The following is a 12,281-nucleotide window of genomic DNA, read 5'->3' as shown; positions in this document are numbered from 1 at the left end:
CAAGGTCCATTGAAAAGCTACACAGACCTGAGGCCTTTAGGGAAGGTCGTCAGACATATCTAAGACATGCCTCCATTCTCTCATCTTTGAGTCTTGGGGTCATTCATGGCAACTGGGTGTTGGGATTGGGTTTGGGGCTTTGTGAGCTTTAAGAACAGTTCTACCCTGGGTATCTGTTATAGCCATCCTTAAAAGGGATTGCAACCCAGGTCTGTGTGTCTGTTGGAAAGGACAAAGCTATTAATGTTCTTTTGTGTCCTTCATAACCCACCGTTTGAAGACCTTTTTTTTCCTTCCATGCTTTTTTTTTTTTGAGAATTGTTGTTACCTTTAAATTTTTATTTACTAACTCATTAATTGGATCAGGAAGGCTATAAATGGCTGATGTTTAGATTAAGTGTCTACCTGTGAGGATGGATTTGTATTTTCTAGTTTGCATAGAAGCCTAACAATAACTTTATCAGAACTTTATAATGACATTCTGTTTTCTATGACACCTGGGTTATGCCCATATATCCTAAAACAGAAATATGTAGTAGTATATTTGCAAGCAGGAAAGGGAGGAATACCTGCGTTCACACCAGGTCTATTGAGTGCCCACCATTATTATGAGTTTTGTATTTTTTTAAAGGGGGCTATAACCGGGGCCAAGGGTCATCTGATCCTTTCTTTTGTGTGGGGGAAGGTGGTTGCTCCTGCCAAAGGAAGATTGACATCCTAATTGCGTACTGTATACTTCTTATTCTGTGATTTAAGATGACATGACACCTGTGATGGGAGGCTCTGGTGATTTTTGAATTCCAGAAATAGAGTTTTCCAAACATATTTTAATAACCCCAATCTCTTCCCCCCCTTTTCACTTCATCTCTGGTGGTGGTAGCTGATTCCTGTTGTCACTTCCTCTGTGCTATCTCAATGTCTCTTTCTTTTGATTCCCTTTCATAATTCCAACTTTTTATTTTTTTAAAGATTTTATTTATTTATTTGAGAGAGAAAGCACGTGAATGAGGGAGAGCACAAGCAGGGTGAGGGGCAGAATGAGAAGCAGACTCCCTGCTGAGCAGGGAGCCCCATGTGGGGCTCAACCCGGGAACTCTGGGATCATGACCTGAGCTGAAGGCAGACGCTTAACTGAGACACCCAGACGCCCCTGATTCCAAATTTTTAAAACAATGTATCATTAAAACCTATTTAAATAACTGTTGTGTGTTATTTTTTTTCTTTGCATTTGATTTTCAATAATTTCACCATAATGTGTTTAGGTGTAACGTTCTTTGTATTTGCTTTGGAGTTTGTAGCATTTCTTGAATCTTTTTGGATGACTTTCAATATTTTAGAAAATCTCTGCTATTTTAATTTCCTAGATTTCTTCCATTCATTCTATATTCCCTCTCATTCTGAGACAGTAATTACATCTCCCTTTAGTCCTTGCACCAAGGTTGTTGTTATGTCTAAGGCAGAGAACCTTAATTCAGGCAGGTGATTCAAGGCTGGAATTCAATCTTTGAGAGGGCTGATCAATTTCCAGTTAATTCTTATTCTTACTACCTAGTTCTTCATAATGCTTTACTGAAATTTTTGGGCATTCATACAGCTTTTTTCTGTATCAGACCCAAAAATCCAGTTTTTGTTTCTCAAGCCTCATGATGCTGCCGGAAGCTCTGCTCAGCTCTAAAATCTCTTAGATGCTGCTTTCAAGATCAGCAAATATCTTATGGGGAAACGCCTTGCCAAATTTGGGTCTCACCACTTCATGTTCTTTTGGGATTCTTTTCTCCTGCAGATTTGGCTGCCTCACTAGTTTTCTTATACCTTAAAGCAGGTAGTTTTTATCCTTTTTTCTTCTTCCTCATGGGTTTTTCTCAAGAAATTAGGTTTTCATTTCCAAAGCCAGAAATCTAAATAGGCTAATTTTATCATTTTTATTATTTTTTTATGGAAGTATGATTAACATACAGTGTTATATTAGTTTCAGGTGCATGATATAATGATTCAACAATTCTATACATTAATCTGTGCTCATCATGGTAAGTGTACTCTTAATCCCCTTCACCTACCTCACCCATTCCCCCACTCACCTCCCCTCTGGCAACCACCAGTTTATTCTCTGTTTTTGAGAGTCTGCTGTTCTGTCTGTCTCTTTTTTGTTGTTGTTGTTCATTTGTGTTGTTTCTTAAATTCCACATACGGCTAAAATCATATGGTATTTGTCTTCTCTGTATGACTTTTTTCACTTAGCATTATACTCTCTAGGTCCATCCATGTCATTGCAAATGGCAAAACTTCATTTTTTTAATGGCTTACTAATATTCACATCTTTATCCATTCATCTATGGATGGACACTTGGGTTGCTTCCATGTCTTGGCTATTGTAAGGAATGCTGCAATAAACATAGGGGCCCATATATCTTTTCAAATTAGTGTTTTAATTTATTTGGGTAAATACCCAGTAGTGGGATTCTTGGATCATATGGTAATTCTATTTTTAATTTTTTGAGGAAGCTCCATACTGTTTTCCATAATGTTCCCTAGATAGGCTAACTTTAAATTTCTATAGGGACTGCTGATTTTCCTTTCAAGGTGCTTTACTGAGTTCCCTACTTAGGTTATGCAAGTTATGTGTGTACTCATTTCTACACATCTTAATCAAGATGTAATATTATGAAGCTTTAAAAATATTTAACCTAATAGATGGTATGTAGTACACAATCGCTGTTTTGATATACATGTTTTCCAATTGCTATTAATGTTAAGCAAAGTTTCACATGCTTTTTGGGCACTTGCTTCTCTCATTAACATTTTTTTGGAGGTTATAATATATTTGATTATTCTCTGAAATCGTTCTAATTCATGATCACTTGGTCTGCAGACAGTATTTCCTGAAGAGTTCCCATCTTTGTGTGCATATAATTTATTTTTGCTCCATTTAAAATATTTTTGCTGCATTTCCAGATATATAGTCTTAAATGAATGCATTTGGTTGTTGATGACTGATTCACAAGTTGTGTTCGAAAATGGTAAACTGGATGATATAAAACTCTTGGTATTTTAGGGTATATTTTGTGAATGTCTTGCCAAGTTTAGTCAATCCTCTAATATAAAAATGTAAAAAATGTGAATTCTCTTTCTCCCTGATACAAAGTTCTACATATGTCTATGAAATCATGCTTGCTGTTTGTGTTTTCTACCCATCTGTATTCTTACATAATTTTATTTGTTATATCTCTTATTTTCTGAGCAAATTATGTTATAATCTCTCAGGAAGACCATGTCAGCTTTTGCAGTTTAATCACTCACTGTTTTAAATATTCAAATCTTTAATTATAAGTTCATAAAGCATTATATATTGCTTTCTGGTGGTTTATTACTTCAAACATTTGACAAACTATCACAAAATTTGTATGGCAAAGTAAAGGTACGTCAAGAACCAAGAACTATTTACATATGTGTGTGTGTGTGTGTGTGTGTGTGTGTATGTATATATAATTTAGATATATATAAAATATCTCTAAAATATGTATATTTTTATTTATAAAATTTTATTTTAAATTTTATAAATAAAATAACAAATATAAATTCTACAAATAAATTAATTAAAATATTTTTATAAAAAAAATATATATATATTTTAGAAAGAGAGAGTACACGTGCATGGGGGAGGGGCAGAGGACGAAGAAGAGAGAGAATCTTAAGCAGGCTCTATGTCCAGCACAGAGCCTGATATGGGGCTCAATCCCACAACCCTGAGTTCATGACCTGAGCCAAAATCGAGAGCCAGATGCTTAACCGACTGAGCCACCCAGGCACCCCAAGAATGATATTTTTAAAGAGAATATTAAGAATTTAGTTTTTATTATAATAAAAAGATTTGCTAAATCTTATTTTTAGAAAATATTTCTGGGAAGGATCTTTGCTTTCCAAAGGCTGGTATCAAAGTAAGAGCAGAAAGTTTCTGGCACTGGGGTAAAGGAGAAAAAAACAAGAAACTGCTACATTGGAGTCATGGCTGTATTTGGGAATGGGATTAAAGTAAGTGCTGCTATTTTGAAGCAATTCATTATCAGGATTTTCCCTTGTACATATACTTTTAAATCTACAGAGGATGAAGTGATGTTTGGAATATATTTTCTAATTTAAGAATCCAAAAATCTTTTCGCTGGAGAAATGCAGGTTACTTTTGCAACCAGCATATCTTTTTCGACTAAAAAGCAATGGTGGCAGAGTTAGAAAGCATGACAGAAATGAGGACATTTTTTGCGGGGGTGGGGGTGGGGGGGGAGTTACGTAACATAAAATTCAACATTTTAACGATTTTAAAGTATACAATTCAGTGACTTTAGTACATTCACAATATTGTGCAACCATCATTGTTTTTTAGTTCCAAAACGTTTTCATCACTCCCAAAGAAAAACTCTTAAACGTTAAGCAGTCACTCTTCATTTCTTTCTACCCCTAGTCCCTGGAAATCACTAATCGGCTTTCTGTCTCTATGGATTTCCCTAATTTGGACATTTCATAGAAATAGAAACATACACGTGGCTTCTTACAATCAGCATGCTTTCAAGGCTTATCCATGTATTAGCATATATCGTTACTTCACTTCTTTTTATTACTTAATACTATTACAGTGGATATGCCACATTTGTTTGTCCATTCATTACTGAATGACATTTGGATTATTTCTACCTTTTGGCCGTTATGAGTAATTCTATGAGCATACATGTACATGTTTTTGTCTGTTTTCAATTGTTTTGGATATACATCTAAGAGTAAAATTGCTGGCTCATACGATAATTCTATGTTTAACTTCTTGAAGAATCACCAAACTGTGCCATTGTAGCTGCACTATTTTACATTTCCACTAGGAATGTATTAAGATTCTGATTTTCCCCTGTCCTCACTGATTTGTTGTCTTCCACATTTTTGATTATAGTCATCATAGCAGTTTGGAAGGGGTGCCTCAGTATGGTTTGATTCACATTTCCTTAATACCTAATGGCGTTGAGCATATTTTCATGAGCTTGTTGACCATTTTTACATCTTCTTTGGAAAAATATCTATTCAAGACTTGCCCATCTTTTGAGTTGTGTTTTTGTTATTGAGTTGTAGGAGTTCTTTATATATTCTGTGTACTGGACCCTTATCACTTATATAATTTGCAAATATTTCCTCTCATTCTTGTGTTGTCTTTTTACTTTTATCATAGTGTCTTTTGATGCATAAATGTTTTTCATTTCTATGAAGTCCAATTTATCTATTTTTCCTTTTGTTGTTTGTCCTTTTGGAGTCATCTCTGAGTATCTATTCCCAAATCCAAGAACAAGAAGATTTACCCTAGGTTTTCCTCTAAGAGTCTTATAATTTTAGCTCTTACATTTAGGTAATTTATCTATTTTGGGTTAATTTTTATATATGGTGTGAGGTAAGAGTACACACGTTTATTCTTTGGCAAGTGGCTATTCAGTTGTCCTAGCACTGTTTGTAAAAAAGACTGATTTCCCTGCATTGAATTGTCTTGGCACCCTTGTCAAAAATCAGTTGATTTTTTAATGTATGGATTTAATTCTGGACTCTTAATTTTATTTAATTGATCTGTATATCTATCTTTATGCTAGTACAACACAATTTTGGTTACTGTAGCTTTGTGGTAAGTTTTGAGATTGGGAAGTTGAGTTCTCCAACTTTGTCCCTTTTCAAGATTTATTTGGCTATGCAGGGTCTCTTGAAATTCCTTTTGAACTTTAAGATCAACTAGCTTGTGCATTTCTGAAAAAAAAAGGCAGAAATTTTATAGGGATTGCATTGACTCTGTACATAAATTTGAAGAGTGATGTCATCTTAGCAATATTAAATTTTCTGATCCATGAAATCAGAATATATTTCTATTTATTTAGGTTTTCTTTAATTTCTTTTGGCAATGTTTTATAGTTTCAGTGTACAAGTCTCACACCCCTTGATAATATGTATTCCTAAGTGTTTATTTTTATGCTAATTTAAGTGGAATTTTTTCCCTTAATTTCTTTTTTTGGATTGTTATTGCTAGTATACAAAAAATACAACTAATATTTGAGTATTCATCTTGTATCCTGCAGTTTTGCTGAATTTGTTTATTAGCTCTATTAGGGTTTTTTGTGAATTTTCAAGGAATTTTTACAGCATGTCATCTGTAAATAGAGTTTTACTTCTTTTCCAACTTGAATGTCATTAATTCTTTTTCTTGCCTAGTTGTTCTGGCTAGACCTTCCAGTATAATGTTGGATAAAGTGGTAAAAGTGGGCATCCTTGTCTTGTTCCTAATCATAGGAACCATTGTTGTGATGTTAACTGTTTTTCCATGTTAAGAAGGATCCCTTTTATGCCTCATTTGTTGAATGTTCTTACCTTGAAGTGGTGATAGAAAACATGCTTTTCCTGCACCAATTGCAAAGATCATGTTGGGATTTTTCTTCGTTCTATTACTGAAGGTTATCCTTTTGTTGATTTTTATGGGATGAACTACCCTTGCACTCCTGGGATAAATCCCGAGATTTGGTCATGGTTTATAATCCATTTAACATGCAGCTGGATTCAGTTTACTAGTATTTTGTTGAGGATTTTTGCATCCATATTCATAAGACATATTGGCCTATAGTTTTCCTTTTTTGTAATGTTCTCATCTGACTTTATTATCAAGTTTAGCCTCACAGAATATATTAGGAAGTGTTCCCTTCTCTTCAAATTTTTGGAAGAATTTGAGAAGAATTGGTGTTATTTTTTCTTTAAATATTTGGTAGAACTCCCCATTGAAGCCATCTATTACTGAGATTTTCTTCTTTGGAGATCTTTGATTAATATTTAACCTCTTAACTGGTTACAGACCTATTAAGGGATTTTCCACTTCTCGAATCAGTTGTGTTCGTCTCTGTGTTCTAAAAATTTTCCCATTCCATCTAAATTATCTAATTAATTGGTTTAAAATTGTTCATAATAATCTCTTATATCCTTTTTATTTCCTGTAGTTTAGTAGTAATGTCCTGAATTTCACTTCTGATTTCATTAAGTTGAATGTTCTCTTTTTTTTCCTAGTCAGTCTAGCTGAAGATTTCATAATTTGTTGATTTTATTAAAGAACATAGTTTTGGTTTTGTTGTTTCTATTGTTTTTCTACTCTTCATTTCAATCATACTGCATATAAACTTTATTATTTCTGTCCTTCTGCTATTTTGGGAGTATTGTTTGTTCTTATCTTTCTGTTTCCTTAAGGCATAAAGTTAGGTTAGTATCCAAAATCTTTAAAACACTTACAACACTCAACACCCCAAAAAATGAATAATCCAATTAAAAAATAGGCAGAAGACGTGAATAGACATTTTTTTCAAAGACATCCAGATGGCCGACAGACACATGAAAAGGTGCTCAACATCACTCATCATCAGGGAAATGCAAGTCAAAACTACAATGAATATCACCACACACCTGTCAGAATGGCTAAAATCAACAACATAAGAAACAATAGGTGTTGGCGAGGATGTAGAGAAAGGGGAAATCTTCTGCGCTTTTGGTGCAGTGGCAAACTGGTGCAGCACTGTGGAAAACAGTATGGAGTTTTCTCAAATAGTTAAAAATTGAACTTCCCTACAATCCAACAATTGTGATACCATGTATTTACCCAAAGAACACAAAAATACTGATTCAAAGGGATACATATGCCCAAATTTTTATAGCAGCATTATCTACAATAGCCAAATTATGGAAGCAGCCCAAATGTCCACTGACTGATGAGTGGATAAAGAAGATGTGGTAAAATGGAATCTCTCTCAGCAAAAAAAAAAAAAAAACAAAATGTAATCTTGCCATTTGCAATGACGTGGATGGAGCTAGAGATTATTATGCTAAGCAAAGTAAGTCACTCAGAGAAAGACAAAGACCATACAATTCCACTCATATGTGGAATTTAAGAAACAAAACAAAAAAGCATAGGGGAAAAAAGAGAGAGGCAAACCAAGAAACAGACTCTTAGCTATAGAAAACAAACTGATGGGGGCGCCTGGGTGGCACAGAGGTTAAGTGTCTGCCTTCGGCTCAGGGCGTGATCCTGGCGTTCTGGGATAGAGCCCCACATCAGGCTCCCCCGCTGGGAGCCTGCTTCTTCCTCTCCCACTCCCCCTGCTTGTGTTCCCTCTCTCACTGGCTGTCTCTCTCTGTCGAATAAATAAATTAAAAAATCTTTAAAAAAAAAAAAGAAAGAAAGAAAACAAACTGATGGTTACCAAAGGGGAGGTGGGTGAGGGCATGGATTAAATATGTGATGGGGATTAAGGAGTGCACTTGTTGTGATGAGCACTGGGTATCGTATGTAAGTGTTGAATCACTATATTGTACAACTGAAATTAATATTATACTGTATGTTAACAAACTAGAATTAAAATAAAAACAAAAAAGCAAGTTAGGTTAATTGATTTTTTTAAGTTAAACAACTATAATTTGCTATAATTTGGCTTCTGACCATCACTTTTGCTGCATCATGTAAGTTTTGGTACCTTGAATTTTCTTTCTTTCATCTCAAAATATTTTTTAATATATCTTGAGATTTCTTCTTGATTCATTGGTTATTTAAGAGTGTATTCTATAATTTCCACACACTTGAAAATTTTCTACTTTTCCTACTGTTAATGATTTTTTTAAAGATTTTATTTATTTATTTATTTATTTATTTATTTATTTATTTATTTGAAAAAGAGAAACAGGAGAGGGACAAGCAGACTCGACACTGAGAACGGAGTCCCATATGGGGCTCAATCCCACAACCCTGAGATCATGACCTGAGCTGAAATCAAGAGTCAGAGGCTCAAGTGACTGAGCCAACTGTTAATGATTTTTTGTTTTATTCCAGTGTGGTCAGAGAAGATACTTTGTATTATTTCAATCTTTTTAAATTTATTGAGACTTGTTTTGTGGCCTAACCTATAGTCTATCCTGAGAATGTTTAACGTGTACTTAACAATGTGTATTTTGCTGTTGTTGGGTGAGTGTGGAGGGTTCCATATAAGCATATTAGGTCTAGGTGTTTTATATATAGTGTTTCCAAGTTTTCTATTTCCTTATTGATCACCTGTATAATTGTTCTATCTGTTATTGAAAGTGGGATTATTGAAGTGTCCAACTATTATTGGAGAATTGTCTATTTCTCCTTTCAATTCTGTCAGTTTTTGCTTCATATATTTTGGGGCTGTGTTGTTAGGTGTGTATGTTGTACATTTATTATTTTTATATCTTCTTGATAAATTGACAATTTTATCAGTATATAACATCGTAGTTGTCTTTTTAGTAGGATGAGATTCACATAACATAAAATTAACCACTGTAAAGTGAAAAATTCGATGACAATTAGTACATTCACAATATTGTGTAACCACCATCTCTAGTTCCAAAATGTGTTCATCTCCACAAAAGGAAACTTCGTACCTATGAAGCAATTGTTTCCAATTCTCCATCTTTCTAGACCCTAGGAACCACGAATCTGTTTTCTGATTCTATGGATTACCTGTTCTGGATATTTCAGATAAATAGAATTTCACATATGACCTTTTTGTCTGGCTTCTTTTACTTAGCATAATGTTTTCCAGGTTCATCCATGCATATATCAGTACTTCATTCTTTTTACAGCTGAATAATATCCCATTGTATGTACATACCAGAATTTTTAATCTATTCATTAGTTGATAGATTTTTTTTATTATGTTCAATTAGCCAACATATAATACATCATAAGTTTTTGATGTAGTGTTCAACAATTCATTAGTTGCATATAACACCCAATGCTCATCACCTCATATGCCCTCTTTAATACCCATCGCCCGGTTAGCCCATCCCCCACCCCGCTCCCTTCTGTAACCCTCAGTTTGTTTCCCGGAGTCCAGAGTCTCTCGTGGCTTGTCTCCTTCTCTGACTTCTTCCCATTTTGTTTTCCCTCTCTTTCCTCATGGTCCTCTGCATTATTCCTTATATTCCATATATGAGCGAAACCATATGATAATTGTCTTTTTCTGCTTGACTTGTTATTTACCTCAAAGATACAGATATAATGAAAAGAAGGGGCACACGCACCCCAAAGTTCATGGCAGCATTATCTACAAGGGCCAAACTGTGGAAGGAGCCGAGATGTCCTTCAACAGAAGAATGGATAAAGAAGATGTGGTTCATTTATACAACGGAATATTACTCAGCCATCAGAAGGATTTGCATCAACATGAATGGAACTGGAAGGTGTTATGCTAAGTTGATAGATGTTTGAGGGGTTTTTACCTCAGTAGCTATTGGGTATAGTGCTGCTATGCACATTTGTGTACACATTTTGTTTAAACACTTATTTTCAGTTCTTTTAAGTATATACCTAGAAGTAGAATTGTTGGGTCATGTGGTAATTCCATGTTTAACTTTGCAAGGAACTTCCAAACAGTTTTCCACAATAGCTGAACCATTTTACATCTCCACCAGCAATGTACAAATGATCCAATTTGTGCATATACTTGCTAACACTTATTTTCTACTGTTTTTATTATAGACATCCTAGTAGATGTGAAATGATACATCATGATGGTTCTAATTTGCTTTTTCCTAATGGATAAAATGTTCAAATTCTTTTCACATGCTTGTTGGCTAGTTGCATCTCTTCTTTGAGTAATGCCTTTTCAAGTTTTTGCTGATTTTAAATTAAGTCGTCTTCATTGTTGAGTTGTAAGTATTTGCCTTTAAATGTTTAGGTAAACTCCCCTGGATAGATGTTTCTTCCTGATAGAGTTCTGAGCTGGACAAAATAAAAGCATACTTTAACCTGGTTGTTCAGGGAACCACGAGAGAGGTTAAAACAAAAGCTACAATTTTTTGAAAATAAGGTTCATTCTACCCTTTCCAATATTGGGAATCTATACTGGAAATATGGCCTGCTGTTCAATGCTACCACTGATCTGGGAAGATAAGGATAGAGCCAAGGTAAGTTAAAAATGCAACAGAGCTCTATTACCAAGATTCAGGTATTTTTGTCATTTTTGTTATTATTGATTAACCATTCATCTGGTTCCTGTACACATCTGATTAGTTTCCAAAGTTCCAATAAAGATCATTCTGACAGTCTTTACCAATTTATTTATTGTTTTTGTAGAGAAACAGAATTTTGGAGTTTTCTACGTTTTCATTTTTACTGACATCACTTACTTGGAAATTTTATTTATTGTTGATCTTAGTTGGAGTGTGAAATACTGTGTGAAAAGTTTCCAGTTGCAATATTTCTCAAAGTGAACCATATTATGTATTTTAGCATTTTGGACAATCTTTTAAAAATTCATGTTTGTGCTAAATTTAGGATATATATATATATTATATATATATAATATATGGCCTTTAAGAGTATAGCATTACCCATTTACACTGCTGGTGGGAATGCAAGCTCATATAGCCACTGTGGAAAACAGTATGGAGGTTCCTCAAAAAGTTAAAAATAGAGCTACCCTATGACCCAGCAATTGCAATATGAGGTACCTACCCAAAGGATACAAACATAGTGATCTGAAGGGGCACCTGCACCACAATGTTTATAGCAGCAATGTCCACAATAGCCAAACTATGGAAAGAGCCCAGATGTTCATCTACAGGTGAATGTATAAAGAAGTGGTGTGTGTGTGTGTATTACTCAGCCATCGAAAACAATGAAATTTTACCATTTGCAACAACATGGATGGAACTAGAGGGTGTTACGCTAAGTGAAATAAGTCAATCAAAGAAAGACAATCATCATATGATTTCACTTATATGTGGAAATTTAAGAAACAAAACAGAGGATCATAGGGGAAGAGACAGAAAAATAAAGTAAGATGAAATCAGAGAGGGAGACAAATCATAAGAGATTCCTAACTATAGGAAACAAACTGAGGGTTGCTGGGTGGTGGGGGGGGGGGGATGGGGTAACTGGGTGATGGGCATTAAAGAGAGCACTTGATGTAATGAGCACTGGGTGTTATATGCAACTGATGAATCACTAAACTCTACCTCTGAAACTAATAATACACTCTATGCTAATTAATTGAGTTTAAATTTTTTAAAAAATGTAAAGGGGTGCCTGGGTGGCACAGTCAGTTAAGCAGCAGCCTTTGGCTTGGGTCATGGTCTTGGGATCCTGGGATCGAGCCCCACACCAGACTTCCTACTCAGTGGGAAGTCTGCTTCTCCCTCTCCCTTTGCCCCTCCCCTCTGCTCATGTTTGCGTGTTCTCTCTATTTCTCTCTCTCTCTCTAAATAAAGTCTTT

The sequence above is a fragment of the Ursus americanus genome, chromosome X (assembly GCF_024610735.1).
Source record: "Ursus americanus isolate L20-20 chromosome X, mUrsAme1.1.p, whole genome shotgun sequence".
Taxonomy (NCBI): domain Eukaryota; kingdom Metazoa; phylum Chordata; class Mammalia; order Carnivora; family Ursidae; genus Ursus; species Ursus americanus.
Note: the sequence above shows the minus strand (reverse complement) of the source record.